The following is a 24,801-nucleotide window of genomic DNA, read 5'->3' as shown; positions in this document are numbered from 1 at the left end:
ACCTTCAATTTCAAATTATAACACAGTTTTATTTCTCTATATGCGACGGTCGTGCGGCCCAGGATGTTTATAATATTGCGTAAACACTTCTACAGGTTTTTGCCTGTCGTTTGCAGGTCGATCGTTGTTTTTGCTTGTGCGACCTCATTCTATTGAGGAGCTAGTAGAGAGCAGAGCAGACGGCGTCCACTCCATTGGGCATTTCGTCCGATCGTCTTGTAGCACCTCCTTCTGGTTTTTTATTTTTTCTTTTGTTTTTTTTAGGGCAGCCGACGTGTGCAAGTCAAACAACGAACGACGAACACACACTCGTGCGAGTGCGCATGTTTGCAACGCTTTGATTGTTTCCACTGTAAGATATCCACCCTTATCACGATCAAGCCCGCAACGATTGGTCGATTCTGCTTACAATTACCTGCGTGTATTGGTCAATACCGCTTTTGATGTATATGGTCAAATACTTAAATTCCTGACGGGCGGACGTGGATCCAGTATATGAATGGTTGTCGCAATATCCGTGGCATGTTAGATACCTGTCTAAACAGCTTTTAATAAGGGTTCATAGTGATATGAGACTATATCCGACATGGTAAATTCAAAATTGATATGTGTAAATTGTATGAGAACACATGCCCTTTGTCGCCTACAGACCTTCACAACATCTCCACCAACGTCAATCGTTCGCCATGTCCCCTGTGTAACGACATGTATTGCTGCCAGGGGTTTCGTCACCATCCAGGCTGTCTGCCCATGGCGATACGAGGTTCTTTCTCACACCTGCACGGAACCAACTATAGCTGACCGTTTTAGCAATGGGACGGACGGACGTATAATACGAAAGGAGTTAGAGTGATTTCGTGCAGTATGCAGCATTCGGAGACGTGGTGGAGGCATATTACCAAATTAGCCATATGCGCATTAGTAAAAGCGATGGAATCCACAAAAAACCATACAAGTGCGAAGCTTCAAATCCTCTCAAGCCGGCAAAAAATAATCCCTTATTGCTTCCAGGTAAAGTTAATTATTAAAAAAAAAAACATGCAAGTTGACGATATGAGACACCCACCCCCCAACGTCTATAGAACCAAAATTGGAGATGTGTAAATATTACAACCTTTACGGTACACTGATGGTATCAAACAACAAGAGCATTTTATTGTGCTGTGGTTAACCAAGCGCAGGCATGTTGGTCACCTGTTTCCTTTTTGCGTTTAAAAAATGTAACTCTCTAGCGTGTTCGCCCCCCCCCCCACCCCGCCCCCCCCTCCCACCACCCCCCCCACCACACACCATCACACACCACACACACATATAATGTCAACCTACATGTGGTATGTAGCTTAAGTTTGGCAAATGATGTGCGGATGTCCTCCATCACCGTTTGCACTGGATGTAATCGTTTGTTTTTAATTGCAGGTCCAAGAAATCCTAAACCCTGAAGCTTGGGTTCACTGTCACAACTCTAAAAAGTATAAATCTGTCATGTGTATTATTGAAGATTTCAACCCCCAAACAACCTCTTGGTACAATGGAAAATAAAATAATACAAACGCATGCATGAGCCAGCTAAAACTGGAAAGTAAACTTAATAATCAAGGTTTATTCTTATAACGGATACAGTTTTTATATGAAGTCAGCGCAGTGACAACTGGGATTGAACGGATACTCAAGTATACTTGTGAGGGTCACACACCAGGGAAAACAGTTTAAACACCACGGGCAAACTTCAAAGGTAATCTTCATCTAATGTTGATTTTGCTCTCTCTCTGTTCACACGTGTTACTCTCTTTTAAATTCACACAAAGATAGTAACTTCTTCAAAAAAAAAAAAAAGAAAACTGATCCCAATTCACAGATATACACATATTACTTAGATATTTATATCACGGATGGACACCAAACTTACACAATAAGTAATATATTTACTTTCTTTTCCGTTCCCTTTGTAGCTAAATTGGTCACTGGACAATGGAGTCACCGATTCCAGAAGTTGATACTAATTTGATGTAAGTAGATAAAATTGTCTTGCAAGCCTGTATGTGGTTCTGGAGATGTAAAAAGGATGCAAGATACTTCAGAGTGTCAGTGTACAAGTGAAGGATATTGAAAGTTAGTACCCCACTGAGATATCTCCACAACAGGGAATGTGAATTTGCTTTCTTACTGACACTTCACAATTTAAAAGAATTCACAATGTCACTGTTGATACAAAGAAAATGGTTTGATGGTTGACATGGTCATCTGCACCATCCGTGACACAAATAATAACAGAGACATCAAGCAGGAGATCCGTTTTTCAAAAAGGAGGTAGTCCAGTGTAAACTCACATGTGTAGTTATGATAGCATGCTTATAATTTAATTTGCCTGGCAAAAAAAAAAATAAAAACTAAAATAAAATATTGTCGTCTTTAAGCACAATTGAAATTATGTATGTTAAAAAGAATTTCAGACTGCCTTGATACCGCTGTGTGTTTATTCATGTAAGTGTGTGATTTTTCTGTCTGTTTGTTTCAATGGACCTTTGATTACTTACTTCTCCAATTCAGATGGAAATAAGCCCACTGTTAACCATTTACAAACCAGGATTTAACGTCAACGAATCATATCTGCTCATGAGTGATGGACAGTGGCACCCTAGAGGCCTGGCTGTATGGCTATGTACATGGACAGTCGGAAATGAGCTTGACACAGAGGGCGAGTCACAAGCGGCATCGCAATCAATCAAAAGGGACTCCACGTCCAGTTCTCCAGCATCTAACAATGACAAAAGAAGAGAGTTTATGTGTAAACAGGCTGCCCCTGCACTCCCGCATCCACCTGTGCAGCTCCATTCACGCCATATGGACATTGAGAAGAGCTCCATTACAAGTGTCAACAAGCCACAAGTAAACAAGAATAATTTAATTTTATGTGATTAATGGCTGATCAAGCATGTCCCAAACTCATCATTGTTCATCTGTTGTTCAGTTGTTCCCAGTGCTTTTGTCCTGTTTGCTCGCGCATCAGAAGATATGTAAAGTACTATATCAATATTGTTTTTTGTGCATATTTCTGTCTCTGGTACTGTAACACTTTTTTTTTATTTTATTTATATATTATATAATATATATATATTATATATAATAATATATATATACTATATATATATAGATATTTATATCACGAGATGACATCAAAATTTATCACATTACGTAATATTTACTTTGTTTTCCTTCTCATCTTTGTAGCTAACAATTGTCCTACATTGACGGTTTGGAAGCCACCAATTCAGATGGTTAAATAAACTATTTGTTAATGATTACAGTTGTCTTGCAAGGCTGTTGTTTCTGGAGATGTAAAAAATCCAGTGTCAAGATAACTGTCAGTATCATGTAAAGTGAAGGATGAAAGTGTGCCCAATAAGAATATCACAACAGGGAATGTTGAATTTCTAATGACACTTCACAATTTTAAAAGAATTCACGATGTCAATCATTTAATACAAAAGAAATGTTTTGATGGTGAATGGTCATCTGCACCATCCGTGACAGCAAATAATAACAGAGACATCGAGCAGGAGATCCGTTTTTGAAACAGGAGGTAAGCCAGTTTTAAAACTGTTCAAATAATCAGCTTTGTGGCTCTATGTTCATTTATGATTCAGTAGATGCTTATAATTTAAAGTGCCTGGCAAAAAAAATATAATAAAATATTGTGCGGTCAAGCATATTTGAAATTTATTTCTGTCCAAAAAGATTACTTTTTGATAGCACCTATTTTTATACTTTATTGTGTGTGTTTTTCCTCTGTTTGTTCAGTTAACCTTTATTACACTTCCTTCAATTCAGATGGAAATAAGCCCAATGTTACCATTTACAAACCAGATAACGTTCAAAGATCATATCTCTCGTGTGTGAGGTCACACAGCCCTAAACTCGGCGATGTCTATGTAATATGACAGTGGGTGATGGGCCTTACATAGAGGGCACAACCAGTGCTCCATCCATCACAATGGCTCCACGTCTGTTTTCAGCATCCTAACAATGACAAAAGAAGAGTATAATGTCATCACCTGTGCAGTCATTCACGCCAACATGAACAATAGAAGAGCTCCATTACAAGTGTCAACAAGCCAAAGTAAACAGAAAGAAGTTTCATGTGATTAATGTGCAAGGATTTCCAAACGTCATTGTTCTTGTTGTTCAGTGTTTCAGTGCTTTTGTTCCCTGTTGCTTTCTCATCAGATTATGTAAAGTGTCTTCAATGTTGGTTTTTGTGCATATGTTCTGTCTCTCTGTCTGTATCACTTTACTGCATGGGTCAAAACATCAAATGGTCAAATTACACTCAAGACTAATGTTTAATTTGATATTTACTTACATGTTGCATGTAAGTAAAATATGGTCACATTTTTTTTTTTTTTTTTAACATGAAAAACATTGTCAGAATGATATCATAGAGCTTCTTTACGTCTTGTTCTATGCTTACTGTACTGCTGTTAGTCTATAATATAACATGCCATTTTTTGTGTTGTTTTACAAGCAATAAATATTTGTTTGCATGATTTAGTCCAGCTCTCACATTGTTTTCTATTTCAGAAACTTGGGTGTGCTTCACTTTCTGCTTCCCCGTTTTTTGTGTGTGTGTGTGTGAGTGGTGTGGGTGGTGTGTCTGTCTCTAGTAAAGCCACTGATTCAATTCTAAAGATGTAAACACTAAAATCACAATGAATTATTGGCCTTTTCAATTCAATAAAACATACAGATGTTGTATGAGATATTTTTTATGTGCACTTGTATTTTTAGTATGTCAGTTGAACATAGTAAGTTACTTGATAAGGACATACATAAATGTAATAAGACTATGCATTTGTATATTTTATAAAGTGTATGTTCTAATGCACTATATCCGTCAACTGACATGTTCTACTGACAGGACTACAATATTGTGTATGTTTGTCCTCTTCAGTGTACACTCAGTTGTGTGTGCAAATGAATGTATGCGAGAACACGTATGCTGGTACGTAAAGCAGACATGTGCGTAAGTGTTTACTAACTAGAAGTCTAATAAATACTGGACTTTAAATTCAGGATGTATGATTTATTTTCTCATATATGTGTCCGCAGCATGTGCTTACCATACGATATGTCTCCTGTACATGTGTTTTCATTTTCAGATGAAGCCACCAGAGCCAGAGACAGGCTTTGCTCTGGACTGCAATAAAGAGTTCTGAGGAGGATGATTCAGAAGTCTCTGGTCCACTGCCACCTCATTCTTCTTCCTCTTTCCTCTCTTCTCTTTGACCTACAGCGCTGTGCTCAGTTCTTCAAGGGTAATACAAATATTATTAAATATCGTGCAGAGCATTTTAAGTAACATGAGGCCTTTTGGAACTTTTAACTGTATGGGTGTTAGTTTTATATGTTATGCTTCAATTTAGATTGTTTTATATCTTTAATCTGTTTTTAACTATAGATATATATAGATATTTCCCAGGTGAAAGCAGTGATGATTTGTTAAAAGAACTTGTGGAGACCCCAAGGTTTCTCATTTTGTGTTTGTGACTGTAATTAAATTTTACTCTAATGTATTTGGAAATCAAAAAAAGGAAAATAACCACTTCATCTCTATCTATCTTTTGCTCTGTCTATTCCTGTCTTTCTGTACGTTGTATGAAAAACCCATAGAGGCTTTCTGAGATGTTGAAACTGCATAATTTGGACCTCTGTGCTCACATTTTTGAAGGACACTGATAAATATGTACACATATCAATAAAGTCTTATTATATCTCTGTTAAAATGAGTTTTTACTCTTTTAAATAGTATAACAGCTTCTTACTACAAATGACATTATCTTGCATTTTTCAGTAGATATTACTGTGATATTAGTAGAGATCCCTCAGGACATACTAAAATGGGGCAGCTGTGGCCTAATGGTTAGAGAGGGTGTGGACTTTTTCAATGTCAAGAAGATCAATTCAAGTTTATTTGTATACGCGGGGTTTTTACAATACAAGCTCATTGCAAAGCACTTTACAGAAAATTAAGTTTCTACATATATTAGTAGTAGCTTATCAGTGGTGGACTGTCAGTTCATGTGCATATGGCAGAAATGTTCAGAAAAATCAATAAAGAAAGACGTAAAACTTATAGCAAAATGTGGTAGTTCTGTATGTTGTCTCTGGGTTTAGCATCATCTGAGGTCCTCTGAGGGGTTGGCATCATCTCTTCTCAGGTGTTTCTGGATCCAGACTGGAGCTTGTGTAAATCCTAGTTACCACGGGATGTAATCCCGTGGCAAAGCAGAGAAACAAATAGAGACATAATTAGCGTAGCTGCTGTTCCAGCCAAGTAAAATTAATTAGTTTAACCCAAGCTAAAGAATAATAATGCACATTTGATCAGATATAACTGCAATCCAAATTTATGAGATGCATTATTTGAATGCTTGGCCAAAGAGGTGTGTTTTTAATCTAGATTTAAACAGAGGAAGTGTGTCTGAACCCCGAACATTATAACTTGTACTTGACTTGTAACCCGAAGGGAGTTGCTGGCAGGAGTTGTAGGTGGAGGGGAGTTAATGAACAGCGCTCTCTTTCCACCCTCAATAACCCACGGCTGAAGTGTGTTCACTTCTCACTGCTGTGTGTGTGCACTTGGATGGGTTTAAATGCAGAGCACCAATTCTGAGTATGGGTTTACCATACTTGGCAAATGGTCACGACTTTCACTTTTTCACTTTCACTTCACTAAAATGTGAGAATATTATGTAAAAGAATATACAGCCATGACCTCAATCATTGATGTGTTTGCTGCTTATCTTAAAGTATGAGCGCAAAAACATCTGTAGATTTCTGATTAATTTATAAAATCAATCAGATTAATATAAGCTTTTTGAACACCTTTGGAATATTTTGAAGAGTCATGTCTCAAACAGATATGAAAAATCTAATTTTTTACAGTTATTTTTTATGTTATTTTAAGACTGATTCAAAACTGCACTCAAATTCCTAGAAAAGCTGGAATTTAGGGTAATGCAAATGTGCATTGCAGTGTGGTTTCACATCACATTTTACTGTGTGTTTTCTCTCTGGTTTGTGGGTGTTGTATTTAAATATTTCATCTCTGGGGATTCTGGGGATCCACAAGAGCAGATGAACATCTCACATTCAGCAGCTGCAAACTGTCGAGCACTCAAGGAATTGTTTTTTTTTTTTTCTTTTTATTAATAATAGCCAAACAGTAATAAACTGAACAACCCATGTGCAGTTTCTAACAAGCATGATGAGCTGCAAATAATTCAAAACAAATTGTCATGTTGTAAAAAGCCCATTTTACAAACACTGTGTATACTCTGTGATCTGATACAAATGTAACAGCATCCTCTTAATATGTTGCATGCTCATTAATACACTTAAGATTCACTTGAATTACATTTTTGTGTGTCTATCCAAAATGTTGCCTCTAAACAGAGAATTCGGCGTGTTGCAATAAAACTCATTTTAATGTCTAAGAAACGTTGCTTTGCTGATATATGCAAATATGCTGGGCGAGTGTTTCATTTGACTAAGTATCCATACTCTCGAAGGAATTTTGAATGTCAAAATAAGATCTATTCGAGAGCGTTTGTGTATTCAGGTCTCTCTTTCTTCCTCTTTTTTTTTCTCACACCTGCTGAAGTGAAACTGCATTCATGTTGATGACTAACAATTCTTAGGAAGGTTAAAAATGTTCAAATTTAAAACCGAAGCCAGCAACGACTTATTTTATTACACTTTATTAATGTTTATATTTTATTTATATATATTAATGCTATATATGGTTTATTTTACACTTATAATGCGTAATTCACAAATGAAAAAAAAAACATTTAATTTGGAAAAGATGTAATATGTAAAGAAAGATGTAATGAAAGAGATATAAGAAAGATGTACTTTCTTATATATATTTTTTTATAAATAAAAATTACATATATATACAGTACAGACCAAAAGTTTGGAAACATTACTACATATATATACAGTACAGACCAAAAGTTTGGAAACATTACTATTTTTAATGTTTTTGAAAGAAGTTTCTTCTGCTCATCAAGCCTGCATTTATTTGATCAAAAATACAGAAAAAAATGTAATATTGTGATATATTATTACAATTTAAAATAATTGATTTTAAGTTTATTATACTTTAAATTATCATTTATTTCTGTGATGCAAAGCTGAATTTTAGGGTCATTATCACATGATCCTTTTAGAAATCATTCTAATATGATGATTCATTATCAAAGTTGGAAACAGTTTCTGCTGCTTAATATTTTTTTCAGAACATGTGATACATTTTTAGGATACTTTGATGAATAAAAAGTAAAAAAAAAAAAAAGAAGCTATGTTTGGGGAACAGATTATATCATATGTCAGCCACAACTGAACCAGATCTGGGCCACATCTCAGAAATGGTGTGGGTGATATCTGGGCCAGATCTGGCCCAGTTTTGTCTGACAGAAGTCAGCCACAACTGTACCAGATCCATGCCGCATCTCACTTCTGAGATGGGCAACACCTGGCCCAGATGTCACCCACACCATTTCTGAGATGTGGCCCAGATCCGTCTCAGTTGTGGCTGACTTCTGGGTTAGATATGGCCCATATTTTACCCTTTCTAGACACAAAAGTATATGTAATTCATCCAGAATAAAGAAAACACTCATGTAGTCTAAAACTGCTTTAATAAAAATATAAAAAATAGATAAATAAATATACATACATTAATACAAATGCATGTATAGATATAAAACAAATACATTTACATTATTACAAAATATAAAATACACATTACACAAATATAGTTAAATACACATTAGCATTACATTTACATTTAGCAGAGACACTTTTATCCAAAGCAACTTACAAATGAGGACAATGGAAGCAATCAAAATCAACAAAAGAGCAATGATATATAAGTGTTTTTTACAAGTCTGTTAGCTTAAAACAGTACACATAGCAAGTTTTTATTTTTTAATTTTATTAAATAATAATAAAAAAAAAACGATAGTATAGAAAAAGAAAGAACAAGCTAGTTTTAGAGGTCCTTTTTTTTTGCTTTTGTTTAATTGTGTATATATATAAATGAATACAAAAAGATTAGAGAAGCAAGTATTATTATTTCTTTCTTTTTTTTTAAAGAAAACAAGCAGTTAGTAAAAATGAAAGACAACATATACACATGACGTATATCACATAACATATTGTGGCTGTGCGATTTGGGGCAAATTTCTAATTGTGATTTTTTTGACAGATAGTGCAGTTGCGATTTGATTTGTGATTTTAATTTTTGCAAAGTCAAGCTTCAGCTTAATATTGTCAATAGTGTGCAGCACAGTATGGGTTTTCGTTACCCTGCTGAAAAAAAACAAAACAAAAAAACAATAGAAACCATCATAGAAATTCTAATGGTTTCCATTAAAACAATTACAAATTACTTTTTGTAGTGTGTTTTAGGGCATTATTCCAATATGAATTACTGTTGTTCTATTTATTTCCCATCTGCCAGATTACATCCCATCAATAGAATCCATCAAATATAAGTATAGTTTACATTAAAGCCAATACAATTCCCATTATAACCCCTAATTCCATTAAATTTTCTATTGTGTTTTAGGACGATTTATTCATTTTTTTAAGTATTTAGGATTTTAAGAACAAGTGGAAAAATGTGCTGAATGTTTCATTTCTTCTAAGTGAAATTAGCAATGCAGTTAAACTGAATTTACATTTGTGTTAAATACAGAGACAAGCGTGAGTTGACACAGGCTGCAGCCGTGCATCAAGCCTTGTCCATATTGCCAGATGCGCTCGTAGAGTCTTGCGGTTTGGAGTATACCGAGTATAAACAAGCATTACGAAACAGGCTTCTGTAAATGTATCCACTGTGAGAAGCGGCAGAGAGGAGTGAGTATGAGAATCATTCAGATACACAGGCTGATTCAGTCTTCTGAATTGGGAGTAGCGAACATGCATTATAAACTTCTTTCAAATTAGAATCTGTTGGGAGATAAAATGTGCAAGATAACGAATATGTACTAATAAAAAATTCAAACAAAAAACATCAAACAAAAAAAATGTATCTTTTACTCTCCAGTACTGAAAGCAGAACTGATAGGGAGCCCTTGATACTGTGACACAGCTCTTTCAAATTAACATTACCTTTTTTGCAGTGGCGGTAGTTTGTATGTCCATCTATAGTTGCCATCATCTAAGGTCTTTTGAGTACTGGTATCATCTGAAGTCCTGCAAGTCCTGTGCTGTGCAGTTTCTAATAACCCTGGGATGGACATTTGCAGAAACAGGAAGGCAAAGGGAGAAAGATTAGCATAGCTGCTGTTCATATCATTTCAGGCATGTGCACTTTTTACTATTTCATCAATGGAGTACATTGAGTACTATTTTTAATCTAGTAGGTTTAAACTGAAATAATTTTTCTAGATCCCTTAATAAACATTTTTATTTATTGTCTGTTTTTGGGGAACAGACACAGTCTCTATAGAATGGACTGCATATGCCAGAGTATGTAACATTTAATACATTTTAATAAAATTTAACTGGGAGGAACATCATAACTGTATTTTACACAACCATTCAAGAGTTTGGGGTCTGTAAGATATTTTATGCCTTTATAAAAAATCTCTTATGCTCACCACGGCTCCATTTATTGAATCAAATTACAGTAAAATAGTAACACTGTGACTATTACAATTCAAAACAACTCTTTTCTATGTGAATATTATGTTAAAATGTCATTTATTCCTTTGATCAAAGCTGAATTTTCAGCATCATTACTCCAGTCTTCAGTGTCACATCTTCAGAAATCATTCTAATATACTGATTTACTGCTCAAGAAACATTTCTGATTATGATCAATGTTAAAATACAGACGTGCTGAAATTGTTTTTTTTGGATTCGTTGTTACATAGACAGACATTTGAATGTTAGTGTTACATGCATCAAATTGTTCAAAATCATCTGTTTCAAATAAATGCAGGTCTTTTGAACTTTGTATTCATCTGTGAATCCTGAAAAATAAAATGCATCACGGTTTCCACAAAAAAATTAGGCAGCACAACTGTTTCAAACGCTGATAATAAGTTTCTTGAGCAGCAAATCAGCATTTCTGAGGGATCCATGTGACACTGAAGACTGGAGGAATGATGCTGAAAAATACAGCTGCACATCACATGAATAAATTACTTTATAATGTATTCACATAGAAAACAGCTATTTTAAATTGCAATAATATTTCACAATATTACTCTTTTTACATATTTTAATCAAATAATTACTACAGAGGTGAGCAGAAGATATATTATTACAAATTGTATCAACTTCAAGCTTTTGAACACTAGTGTACTGTATATTTGAGGTTTGACTTACTGTACTAGTCTTGTGGTCAATAGCATCTTGGAGATGTTGTCTTACAGTAGGTTCACTCCGACTCTGCTGGGTGCAGCAGGCCATCAGCACTGAAGAATCCAGGAACAAAACAAGCAATCTGACACAGAGCCAACAATATTTAGTCTGCAGTTCCATGTTTATTAGATGGAAACAAGCTAGAGCAGGTGAAGTGTACGGAGCCCCTCTGGTCCCACTTTGTCAAAAAAAAAAAAAAAAAAAAACTATCTTGTGGCCTCAAGAGACTAACTCATTTTTTTGTAACTTTTTTTTATTAAAAAGTGAAATTTTCATATATTCTATAGATTCATTTTTTTTATTTATTTTTTTTTTTTGATTATGATTAGAGCTTAATTTAATGAATGTAATTATTGGATTTAAGGACACTGAAAATTATCAAAAAGTATTAAAAAAAGGAGTTAAACAAATATTATCCAATTATTTAAAATGATTTTTAAAGAAACTTTGTCCTGTGGTGTGACAGTACAGGTGTCACAATGGAGGACTTTTTTTTTTTTTTTTTTTTTTTATCACACCAAAAGGACGTTTCAGCATTTTCTGTCAATTAATGACCTTGCTATTCCAAGCTAACCTGTCATTAGTGGTAAGCAAGACACATTTGCAAAATTTTCTATGATTATGTAGCTTAAAATGCACTTTTTAATTAAAAAAAATATAATTTAGGGGTGTCATATTAATGCACAACAAAGCATAAAACATTTGTAGTGGTTCCAAAAAATTTCAAAGGACATGGTGTCACACCAGAGGACATAGTACAAAAATGTAAAAAAATCGAATAACATTGCAGCTTCATAACAGGTCCGTGTAGGACAAATAAATGTGTATATGTATATATATTACGTGTCCTGAAATATTATGGGCGTCCAGTACTCAAAATAGTTTTAGAACCACTGACTGGTAAAGTAAGGTGATCTACCAGGACGTGTCTTCAGAAAAATGGCACATTTGGTCACCTGGTATAGGCCATATCTGGCCCACATACAACAAGCCAGAACTCAACCTAAGCCCGGTTTGTCACACATGGGCCGGATCTGGCCCACATACAACATGCCATAACTGACACTAAACCAGCTTGATGTGTGTGGGCCAAATCTGGCCCAAATGACCTCTGCCACTGAGAACTCAGCCATATCTGCCATATTTGGCCCAGAAGAGGCCCGGAAGTGTATGCTATCAGGGAGGCGTCTCAAAATGCTTGAACACCGAGTTGCCTCTTTTTGCTCTTATACAGACAAATACATACAAAATATGTCGAAATACCCGTCTTGGAAAGTATGTTCGAAAAAAAAACTGTTGATTATGTCTTAAGTGAAAGTAAACAGTTGAAAAAAAAATCGGATCTGTATTATATTGGATTGTAGTTTTACCTCTTAAAGTAACCGTTCCTAATTTAGCTATTAGCTGCTGTAATGTTAATCCAATAAAATCAAATAACTGAAATAACTCACAGCTCTACAAAGAATTAATTCACAGTCAAACCAACAATTGATCAGACACCAGATATATATATATATTTAATGTATTTTTTTTAGGAGTAGGTGCAGGACACTATAATTCTTTTATGTAAGTGAGGATAGCAAAATAAAGTGAACTGCGACATATTACACCTAAAAATTCTACATACAGTGGACTACTAGTGAAATTGCAATATATATATATATATATATATATACATATTATTAAAATTGGGACAAAAAATTATTCAGACACTTTGACCTCACGTTTTGCTTATACGTGTTTTTTTTCCTGAATTACTAGTATTGATAGTTGTGTAAATATTATCATACTAACAGTTGTCTAAAGTTCTTGTCATATTTTATTACCATTTTCTAAACTATAGCAGAGAAAATATTTAATTTTTACAGTGAGGACTATGCAGTGCTATTTTACATTTAATTATTCGGTTTTTGTACCTGGACACCTACAAACTTGAAAAAACTTATTAGGCTCCTAACTTTATTGCGATCACTACGAATAAAAACGTTTATTAAAAAAGTACACTTCTTAACATTTAGCCTACTAAAAAGCTGATAAATGTTATGGGTAATGTAAGTCTTGAAAAATAATAAGTCTTAGGTAATGTAATTCTTAAAAATATACAAACCCGATTCCAAAAAAGTCGGGACACTGTACAAATTGTGAGTAAAAAAGGAATGGAATAATTTACAAATCTCATAAACTTATATTTTATTCAAAAACAGAATATAGATAACATATCAAATGTTGAAAGTGAGACATTTTGAAATGTCATGCCAAATATTGGCTCATTTTGGATTTCATGAGAGCTACACATTCCAAAAAAAGTTGGGACAGGTAGCAATAAGAGGCCGGAAAAGTTAAATGTACATATAAGGAACAGCTGGAGAACCAATCTGCAACTTATTAGGTCAATTTGCAACATGATTGGGTATAAAAAGAGCCTCTCAGAGTGGCAGTGTCTCTCAGAAGTCAAGATGGGCAGAGGATCACCAATTCCCCCAATGCTGCAGCGAAAAATAGTGAAGCAATATCAGAAAGGAGTTTCTCAGAGAAAAAATGCAAAGAGTTTGAAGTTATCATCATCTACAGTGCATAATATCATCCAAATATTCAGAGAATATGTAACAATCTTGTGGGTAAGGTTCAAGGCCGGAAAACCATACTGGATGCCCGTGATCTTCGTGCCCTTAGACGGCACTGCATCACATCCAGGAATGCTACTGTAATGGAAACCAAGGCTCATTTAAAAATGGACTGTGGCAAAGTGGAAAACTGTTCTGTGGTCAGACGAATCAAAATTTGAAGTTCTTTTTGGAAAACTGGGACGCCATGTCATCCGGACTGAAGAGGACAAGGACAACCCAAGTTGTAATCAGCGCTCAGTTCAGAAGCCTGCGTCTCTGATGGTATGGGGTTGCATGAGTGCGTGTGGCATGGGCAGCTTACACATCTGGAAAAGGCGCCATCAATGCTGAAAGGTATACCTAAGTTCTAAAATAACATATGCTCCCATACAGACGTCGTCTCTTTCAGGGAAGACCTTGCATTTTCCAACATGACAATGCCAGACCACATACTACATCAATTACAACATCATGGCTGCGTAGAAAAAGGATCCGGGTACTGAAATGGCCAGCCTGCAGTCCAGATCTTTCACCCATTGAAAACATTTGGCACATCATAAAGAGGAAGATGCGACAAAGAAGACCTAAGACAGTTGAGCAACTAGAAGCCTGTATTAGACAAGAATGGGACAGCCTTCCTAATCATAAACTTGAGCAACTTGTCTCCTCAGTCTCCAGACGTTTGTAGACTGTTATAAAAAGAAGAGCGGATGCCACACAAGTTGTCCCAACTTTTTTGAGATGTGTTGATGCCATAAAATTTAAAATCAACTTACTTTCCCCTTAAAATGATAAAGTTTCTCAGTTTAAACATTGGATATGTCATCTAAATATTGAAATTTGAAACTTCCACATCATTGCATTCTGTTTTTATTCACAATTTGTACAGTGTCCCAACTTTTTTGGAATCGGGTTTGTATATATATATATATTTATATATATATATATATTATTTCATATAGATTCTCAGTTCCTGAATGCATATGGCGCAAGAAAAAGCAAAGTCCTCCAAATGCACTTCATGCAAGGTCATAAATGTAGCCTACTTGTTTTGCATCTTGCTGACCCTTGCGCCCTCCAGTGGTGAAAAACTATTTACATTTATGTCTTTTACAGTCACGAGTCCTCCAGCGAAGCCGAAGATGTAGTTAGCATATGACCAACTGAGTTTTGAAATGCATATTGTGTGAAGATTTGATTGTTTTAGCCTTGTCTCGGACCCTATCTACTATCAAAACAAAAATGATATACGTCAGATAAGTCCCTGAAATGGAAGAAAAAAACAGCCTTCCCATAATGGTGATAGGTTATATGCCCATTTGTGCAAACCTGAATCCCATGATACGAACTACGAAATCGTAATAATACAGCCTTAATAGATAAACTATGAGAAACAAAAAGCATTAGTTTATCACTCGACTTGGACTTTCGTTCGGTTGTCATGTGGCAGGCGCATGTCGGCTCCAAACAGAAAGAGAAATGATTCTTTCACCTCCTGACTGCGTTACACACGTCACGTGACAGCAGCACACTCTTAGGAAAAAAAAAGGTACAAAAACTGTCACCGGTGCACCAAAAAATTAAAAAAATTAACAAAAAAACCATTAGAGGTACAAATATGTAGACTATAATTATACTAACCTATGCACGTGAGGTAGTATTATGTGCCTTTAATTTACTATTGTGCACCTTAAAGAGGTAATTAAGTTAAGGAGTATTATTTCCTAAAGGTACCAACCCAGTGACAGCTTTTGCACCTACTTTTCTGAGAGTGCATACATTCTTATCATAAACTTATCAAAACCAACCAATCAAACAAACAAACTAAAAGTTAATATTCAAAGCCAGTACTAAACTGTTTACAGTGCTTACAACTTTTATCTCTTTTTCTTTCAGAAATGAATATAAAAGTTTTGAGATCTACTGACTCAACTAATGAATTGCTTTAGGATAAATTGTAGGCTTATTTTAATATTATTTTAATTTCTGTGTATTGTGTTGTTACTGATTAAAAGAAAACATAGTCGGGTCTCCTGAAACAAAAGATTTCTTCAAAACGAACGAATTATCACTAAGAATGGTGAGAGAAAGTCCTTTGATTATTAGGATATGATGTGAGCTCAGCACGAGTGCCCTTGAATGCCCTCCATTTTAAGGAAAGACAGTGATGTAAACATTTCAAATAAGGGGATTTTTATTACACCAGGGTTACACTCTGGCACACCCTTATCAACTATGGTGTGCATAATGGGACATCCTTCATTATGTTTATCAATCTGTGCCTTTTACTCCAGCGTTGACAGAAGTCTCAGAACACTTTACATGTAAATTCACTTTATTTTTATTGAAGCATTTGCTGTAATTCAAATGCTCATGATCTTTGCTCAAATTTATTTATTTAGCTGATTTATTTATTTATTTATTTATTTTAAGTAATAATACTAAAATGACCAAACATGTTAAGCACTGAATAGAACTTAATAAGATGAATCAAATACAAATCTACAAGCTCTAGATGCTCCTTATAGTGAATGGATAGATCGACATTCAAAGCTAAGCGGCATTAAATAAAATAGCTAGATTAAAAATTATAAACAAACTATTAAATTAATAAATCAATCACTTACAAATGTATGTACAGACAAAATGACAGCTGCCACTGACAGGAGACACACATTTCAATATAGATTGAAGTGATTTCAATGCTAAAAGTCCAGTACCGTGACGCGCCAGTAGGCGGAGCTAAAAGCCAAGGTCACCCCGAAGCGTCTTGGTCTGTCTTCCCCAGGAGCCTACTAATACACTTTTGATGCGATTTCGATATTTAAGTTTTGGATTATGGAACCAACTGATATGCAGTTCTCAAGCAATGATTCTTCTTGTTAGAGTTTCTGGAATTTTGATGTCATTTAATAAAATGTGAAAAAATCGTGGAAAAGTTGGCTAGAAATGAGTCTTCGTAAGTAGCCTACTTTATTTTCATTGATCATTTTGATGCGCCATAAAGCACCATATATGATTTTCTGCATGTTGGATTATTTGTTGTTTGAATCACCTTTACAATAATTTATTGAAAAGTCTGATATTTCTCTTACTCTGCTTTATAAACACTAGAAGTAGAGCATTAGTTATTGTCCGGCTTTATACTACTGTGCTATAACTACGGCCACACTGATTTACACCTGTACATAAACTCTATGAGACCCGAGACTAAATTAAATATCTTATATTATATATTAAATATGTCACGAAATCAAAAGGAGCACGTTGAAACATTCACCGAGCAAAGCGAACGAAATTTTATTTTATTTTTATATTTTTTTTTTAATAGAACAATATTTCTGACTCTGCAAACATACTGGCTGGGTTTCACGATAACGCTGTTTCTTAGCACTATAGGAAGACTCCAAAGGTATGCCTTAACTAAAGGTGTACCTGTTATAGACGTGTTCCCCGAAATATACATTAGGAGGCTGCTTACCCAGACAGCAACCAGTGTTGGCCCAGATCCGCCCCAAACCTGCCCGCATAGATTTCACACGGGCCAGATGTGGGCCGGATCTGGGCAAACACTATGTTGCTGTCTGGGTGAGGTATACCTTCTTACGTGCGACATTATCAGGCGCTGTCCATCGCAGTGGTGCTGAATTGGTTGAAATCAATGGCTCGAGAATCGATTATTCATTCTATGCAGGCGCTGGTTCAGTACGTTATGTGAGAAAGCGCTGTTTTCTTTATAAAAGAAGTGTTGATTTTAACTAAAGACACTGAACTCTTTCCTGTAAGAGCAACAAACTTGTTTTTAAGTTTTACTTTCGCTTTGCAACATACATGACGTCAGGGAAGAAAACCGAGAAAGAAAAATATATTCCCAGAGCACCTCGCAGTGGTCACCACATAAAATACAAGCGAAAAAAAAAAACTATATGACACCCTGCTTAATAATTTGACAGCTTAAAAAAAAAAAAAAAAAAAACGGCCTAAAGAAAACCATTCTGGTGAGAGTGCCTTTCCAGCTAGAAAGCTTAAATTGTATTTATCAGGACCCACGGGATCATATAAAAAGAATCCGAATTGCAAACTAAATCCAGCCCTGGATATTTCATGTAATTTCGAAATGAGTGTGAGAACCTGCAACCTCTTGCCCAAACATATCATGCATATCACTAAATGGCAGTATGTCTTCACTTGCCTTTTAAAGGGTATATATTATTATAATATATTTTCCACAGTGTCTTAATTTCCTCTACAAGCAGGGTTGATGATAGTGTACATCAGAGGTGGGTAGAGTACCCAAAAACTGTACTCAAGTAAAAGCAAATGTACACTGTAAAAAATCAAAAGTTGAGCCAACTTAAAATTTTAAGGCAACCAGCTTCAGCAGATTTTTAAGTTTACTCAACTTAAAGCTCAATTAGTTGTACAAACTAAACTTACATAATCAACATAAAAATAAATAAACTTAAACAAAAACTTAGTTAAAACACCAATTTCGTGTTTAGTTGACTAGAAATATATTTCTAAATTATAAAAACTCTGTAAGTTTATAAAACCTGATAGACTGAAGTCGCTGTAAAAAAAAATCAAAAGTTGAGAAAATTTACGTTTAAGGTATCCAGCTTCAGGAGGGTTTTGAGTTTTCTCAACTTTTGATTTTTTTTTTTTACAGTGCAGTTTCACGACTTTAGGTTTTACTCAACCAGTTTTAAGGTTAGCACAAAACTGTCAATCCAATATGAGTGAATGAATTTATTAAATGCTATTCAGTACAACATTGTTCCTCAAATCTTTAAATGGACAGAATCACAATTTCTTTTTATTTCATCAGTATGATTTTTTTTTGTAGAACAGCAAATTTAAAAATCACAAACCAAATCATTTCATTTACAATAAAATAAATTAAATAAAATTACAATAAAAAAGTCTGTTCAAGTTAAGAGCTTATTTTTCACATTTGAGTTGCAAAAGTAAAAACTTCTATACAATTGATTAAACGGGGAAGCATCAAATAAAAACTAATAAAAAATTCAAGTCCAAAATAATATGCAACAATAACAACAGGTCCAGTCAAAAATGTATTGGCTTTCATATCTGTCACAAGCAATATCAAATTCATTGCAATGGCGATAAAAATGTGTGTATAGCAACAAAGAGTTTGTGGCTCACTGTCTCTTGGTTCTGCATTTTGAATAATGATATTTGCTCTAAAGTCTGTAATGGAAAAGCTGTGATGTTTTTGACTTCTGTGACCACTGAATGATGAAATCAGATGTGTTTTAAAATTCACACTGGCTAAAAGGGCACCTTAAAGTTTCATGATTTTTTAAAATGGCTCCTTATATGATTTGGAGTAATCAGGTGTTTTACAATTTCCTTAAAGTCACACAATTCACAATTAAATGTTAAGTGACTCTCACGTGAAGATAAGCACTTGTGTGATCTTAAAAGGTGAGACTTCAACCAGTGGTTTTAAAGGAGCGTAGAGGCAGGGTAGTTGGCGGTATCTTCCCTGGTAATGGCACAATTGGTCATGTTTCAAAAGGACCTCCTGGGCAGGGTGTTCAAATCTGCATATCTTGCACTGCATCACCCTCAGAAAAAAAAAAAAAAACAATACAGTGTTAGAACTAATTCTTTGGACAACAAAAGATTTTATTTCTTAACCACAAGGGATACAAAAATTCATTGCTAGAGAAAAAAATAAAAAGAGCAACTTAAAATACTATCATAAAGCAAGCAAGTTGGTTAAACGAATATCAAATAATAATAATAAAAAAACTACTATGAATTTAAGATTTAAAATAGTTCTTAAATTATTAGCATTTTTAAAACATACAGATACAGATTTATAGTCCACCTAGCAAACATAAGCTCCACAAATACTTTGCACTGAACCAGCACATAAATGTAAAATAAGTTAAATGAAGAAAATACATCTTTGGGACGAAAACACACAAGCTTATCTTATACGGTTACATTTGTTTTAACTTTTTTTTCTTAATATACTTATAACTTCAATTACCTTATTCAAAACTCAAAGGCACCCACACAACTGTACAAAATGAACATATAAGCAATTAACGAAAACTCTACATCCTTGATCCTAATCTAAATCCTTTTACTTAATATATATATATAAAACAGTGCTTACCTACTGTAAGTCATAACACTGTCTGGAAAAACTGCCACTGAATGACTTAAGACAGCTCGAAGAAGTAGGAGAAGTTGAACTGACCAGCTTGGAATCACCTGAGCAGTTATACAGAAGCACATATTGTGAACAAATACCATTCAGATCTTATTGTAAATTATTATCATAGCCTGCATAGAACATTACCTGCCAGAGCAATGCACTGTCGAGAAAAAAAAAAAAAAAAAACCTTGCGCTCGTCTGACCCGAGGCAACTGGACCCTTCTCAGGCAACACGAAGACGAAGCAGGAAAATTGAAATGACTAACTTGCCGCCACCTACACCGTTGTAAAGAATAGCATATTGTGAACAAATATCATTCAAATAATCTCGTAAATTGATAACGTTATACAATTACCGTGATCACATTCAACGGACACCGCTTGAGCCAACTCGAACTCCACGTCTGTACAAAACCACATATTTAGGAAAAAAAAAATTTTATCGTAATTTATTAAACAAATTGCATTAACGTTAAATTGCACTGTCGGGGGGAACAGGCGCTGTCTGACCCGAGGCAACTCGGGGAAAACTGAACTAACTCTAAAACGAATAAAGAAGTGCATATTATTAACAAATTTAATTCAAATCATATCTTAAATTGATACACAAAGAACCACCACTTACCGGAGTGATAATGACGGACTAACGTTAAACGGTTGCCGTCTAAGGCAACTCTAAAACGAAAGAAAATACGGTGTACAAAAGCACATATTTTGAACAACTCTTATGGTAAATATTATATAAAGAACAGCACCTACCGGAGAGATTAACTTACACTGTCAGGCAGAAAAAGTAGGCGACGTCTGACCTGAGGCAATTCATAAGAGCAGGCGGGAAAATTGAACTGACTAACTAGCCGCCACCTATGTTGTACAAAAGCGCATATTATGAACAAACTTCATTTAAATCATATCGTGAATTGATACACATAGAACTACACTTACCGGAGCGAGCACAATGACGGAATAAACGGACACTGCTTGAGGAAACTCGAAAATGAAGCAGGAGAAATGAAAATGGCGTTGTATATAAAAAAAAAAAAGTGATCAAACTGCGCATGCTCATCAGCCTTTGTCGGCAATACTAATAACAAACTTAAAGTTGTTAGTTGTTCTAACTTGAAATATTAATTTGGTCAAACAAATTGATCTAAATTTCTATTTTACTTACTTTTCTGTGTTATCTCAACTTTTTTAATGTTAAATAGTTGAATAAACTTTAAAAACTGAGTTTGTAAAACAAACTGTAAGTTGGATTTTTTACAGTGTACTTATAGAAATATTTACTCAAGTAAAAGTAAACGCACTAGTCTGAATAGTTACTTGAGTAAGAGTAAAAAAGTATCGGATAAAAAAACTACTTAAGTATTTAGTTACTAGTTACTTTGGATCATGTACTGAATATCTATAGTCTCTTTTTATTTGGATATATAGATAAAATGCATGTAATGTAATGTGTGTGTGTGTGTGTGTGTGTGTGTGTGTGTGTGTGTGTATGTGTGTGTGTGTGTGTGTGTGTGTGTATTTCATCAGCCTTTACCCCAGTCTTCAGTGTCAAATAATCCTTCAGAAATCATTCCAATATGTTGATTTACTATCAATGATTTTCTTTTTAGCTTTCTATTCATCAAATAATCCTTAACAAAATGTCACAGTTTCCAAAAAAATATTAAGCAGCAAAAGTGTTTCCAGCACTGGTAATAACTGACTATATTAGAATTATTGTTTGAAGGATCATCACTCTGAAAATTGGAGTAACAGCTGATGAAAATTCTGATTTGCATCACTGAAATAAATAATATTTTAAAGTATGTATTATATAGGTATAAATAACCGCTGACACAGAAAAATAGTGAAAACTCCTCACATGACCGCTAAGTTACCGAACATCTGAACATAACGAACCAAATGCATATTGACGGATCTTTCTGTTCCGCAAAATGTAAACAAATGTATATTTCTGCAAGCGTAAATATTGTGTAAATATTGTGGAAATATCAATATTAATTGTGTCTAGGCAAAGGCATTCCTCCTGGAACAGAGCTAACACGGGTTTGGAGGATATTTATTTCATACTCTGTGAAAGCTTATTTAATGTAAAAATAATATTTTATTTAATGTATAAGCAGGGGAGTCATGCACTCATTATTTTTGAGGGGGCATGAGTGGGTGGGTCGTCATGTGACACAGCAGCCACAACAGCATATTGGAAAATTATTATTAAGCATTATTTATTTATGTTCATTTTTATTACAAACATTCCCAGACGCATGAACTATGTCATGAAATATCTCGATTCTCACCTTCATAGATTATGTTAGATAATATGGAATGGTCAAAGTAGCCTAGTAATGTAATCTTTTAACTATGCATAAGATATATCTGCCCGGTTCCCCGATAACGCTCACTCTTAGCGCGCTAAGAAGACTCGAAAGATATATCTTACCAAAGTTGTTTATGTTCCTAAGTGTGTTCCCCGAAGTGTCCCTTAGAAAGCTTCTTAACACGCTGCCTCTTACGTTCGACGTTACAAAGGCGCTGTCCCAAGTGGAGGTGCTGAATTAGTTGGCATCGATTGCTCAGTAATCGACTTTCCACTTCACGCGAAGGTGCATTACGGCATTAAGAAAGACAACACGTTTTATGCAAATGAAACATTCCTCAAATTATTCCAGTAACATTTATTTTAACATAGTTTAAGTTATCCGTAAAATATAGACTATTAATTAAATTATCAAATCGTCAATAATGTTCACACGATATGTTGTGACGGGTAGACGAACGGGTATCCCTCTCTAATCATCCACCCTCCTTATCCCGTTGTGCCACTTGTGCCGCTTACGAATGAGAGCTTACGAATGGTCCAGACCAACCTAAAGAAAGTGTGACTTACAGAAGATATACTTAGCGTACGAACGTGTGGGGAATCGTGCCATAACGTTAAGAGAGATGTTAAGGAATAGGTTAAGAACTACTTAGCGATAAGAACGTTTTGGGAAGAACGTTTTTAAGAACGTATCTTTATATTAAATGTGAATATAACATTGAAAATAAATGTAATATAAAAACGTTGTAAGTTAGGCTACTAATCTTTCATTGTACAGAAAGAGAGCATATAACATTTACATTATCAAAGAACATTTTCACTGGCAGTCTAGAGTTCAATCGCTCTCAAAAACACCCATTAAAATCACTGAAACTGTTAACATTGTAAAATCAATATCTTATTTACAGATTAATACACTTCTGCTCTTTGTTGTTTGTTTCTGACGAGAGAATTCGCCAGAAAGAGGGATTCAGTCAGCGAGCGAGTGAAGGAAGCACCGGGATTTTAGATATGACTCATCGGAACACCTTTGATTGGCAAATGCATGCTAAAGTTCAACAGAATCTTGTGTGATTGGTTAACAGGGGCGGCGTTAGGGGTGGGCTAAGGGGGATGGAGCCCCGAATGTTTTCAGTAAAGCAGTTTTTATTACCACCATGCATCAATGAGTTTTCATGCCCAATGTAAATAAATTTAATAAATAAATAAATAAATAAAATATCTCTCGCGTCTGTGTCTGTCTGGCTCAGCGCCAGCCAGCGTAAACGCAGATCGATGAATTGTACGAGCTGATGATATGAGACTTTGGAGCGCTGAACGTTCTCACGCCGGTGTGATTGTATCAAATATAGAACATATTAATCGGCACAGTCTTAGGACACACAACACACAGAGCGGTTTTTGTCTCTTGGAATCTGCATTCAAAAAGGAAATGGTTCTTGGCTCCCACTCTGTTATATAAGTTACACGTACAACTTTTTTTCTGAAACTAATGACTGACCGACTCATCATTAAGGGAGTGGCTCATAGTGGTATCGTGTACTGTCATCGAGTGTAGCCTAAGTTATACCTGTCGAACCGTAGACAGCACACGCGGTGTTCATCTAATAAAGATCTTCATCGCTAGCAAACAATATCCTTTGCAGGCTTTTGCTTTCAATTCAGTGCAGAGCCAAAGCCACGTCTTCAACGCTCTTGATGTTCTTAAAACTTTCTGTTACAACTTTGATTGAGAACCGCTTCAGACGCTCAGCGCGCGCGGCAGGGAACTGAACGGATCATTCACACTGATTCACGAATCAATTCACACTGGTTAGCCAACTGGTTTGATCAAGCCTTTGAATAGAGAATTGACTCAAAAAAATGTTTTAATCATTCGCGAATGAGCATCGCTCATTGCCCAGAGAAAAGTAGAGGGAACGCGTTTGGAATAAACTGAAGCATTTATAATTTAAATTGCATTATTTTTGTCTTCTTGATAAAGTCATAGTGGTACGAGAGGAGCGTGGCCCACAGTAGACAAAGTAAAAGTACAGACCCTTACTTACTTAAGTAAGAGTAAAAGTACCCATCTTTAAATATACTCCAAAATTATTAGTTACCCGCGTTTGGAAATAAACTGAAGCAAAATTTAAATGCATTACTCAAGTAAATGTAACGAAGTAAATGTAACTCGTTACTACCCACCTCTGCTGCACATACACTAAATGGTTCCGGCGGACGGCGCAGTTCTTTGA

The 24,801-nt window shown here is 35.1% G+C and overlaps 2 long non-coding RNA genes across 2 annotated transcripts; both read right to left on the bottom strand.

Moving 5' to 3' along the window:
- Positions 1–9,653: 9,653 nt before the first annotated feature.
- Positions 9,654–11,518, bottom strand: LOC109068763. Its single transcript, XR_006159563.1, has 3 exons — positions 11,404–11,518; positions 10,180–10,297; positions 9,654–10,017 (listed from the first exon to the last, which is right to left on the bottom strand). It is a non-coding gene; the product is annotated as an uncharacterized LOC109068763 (long non-coding RNA).
- An 8,062-nt stretch (positions 11,519–19,580) lies between these two features.
- On the bottom strand, positions 19,581–20,571 carry LOC122144144. Its single transcript, XR_006159561.1, has 3 exons — positions 20,383–20,571; positions 20,197–20,294; positions 19,581–19,636 (listed from the first exon to the last, which is right to left on the bottom strand). It is a non-coding gene; the product is annotated as an uncharacterized LOC122144144 (long non-coding RNA).
- Between the last annotated feature and the right edge of the window lie 4,230 nt (positions 20,572–24,801).

This window comes from Cyprinus carpio, unplaced genomic scaffold, assembly GCF_018340385.1.
Source record: "Cyprinus carpio isolate SPL01 unplaced genomic scaffold, ASM1834038v1 S000006603, whole genome shotgun sequence".
Taxonomy (NCBI): Eukaryota; Metazoa; Chordata; class Actinopteri; order Cypriniformes; family Cyprinidae; genus Cyprinus; species Cyprinus carpio.
Note: the sequence above shows the minus strand (reverse complement) of the source record. Positions and strands in the feature narration are given on the sequence as shown.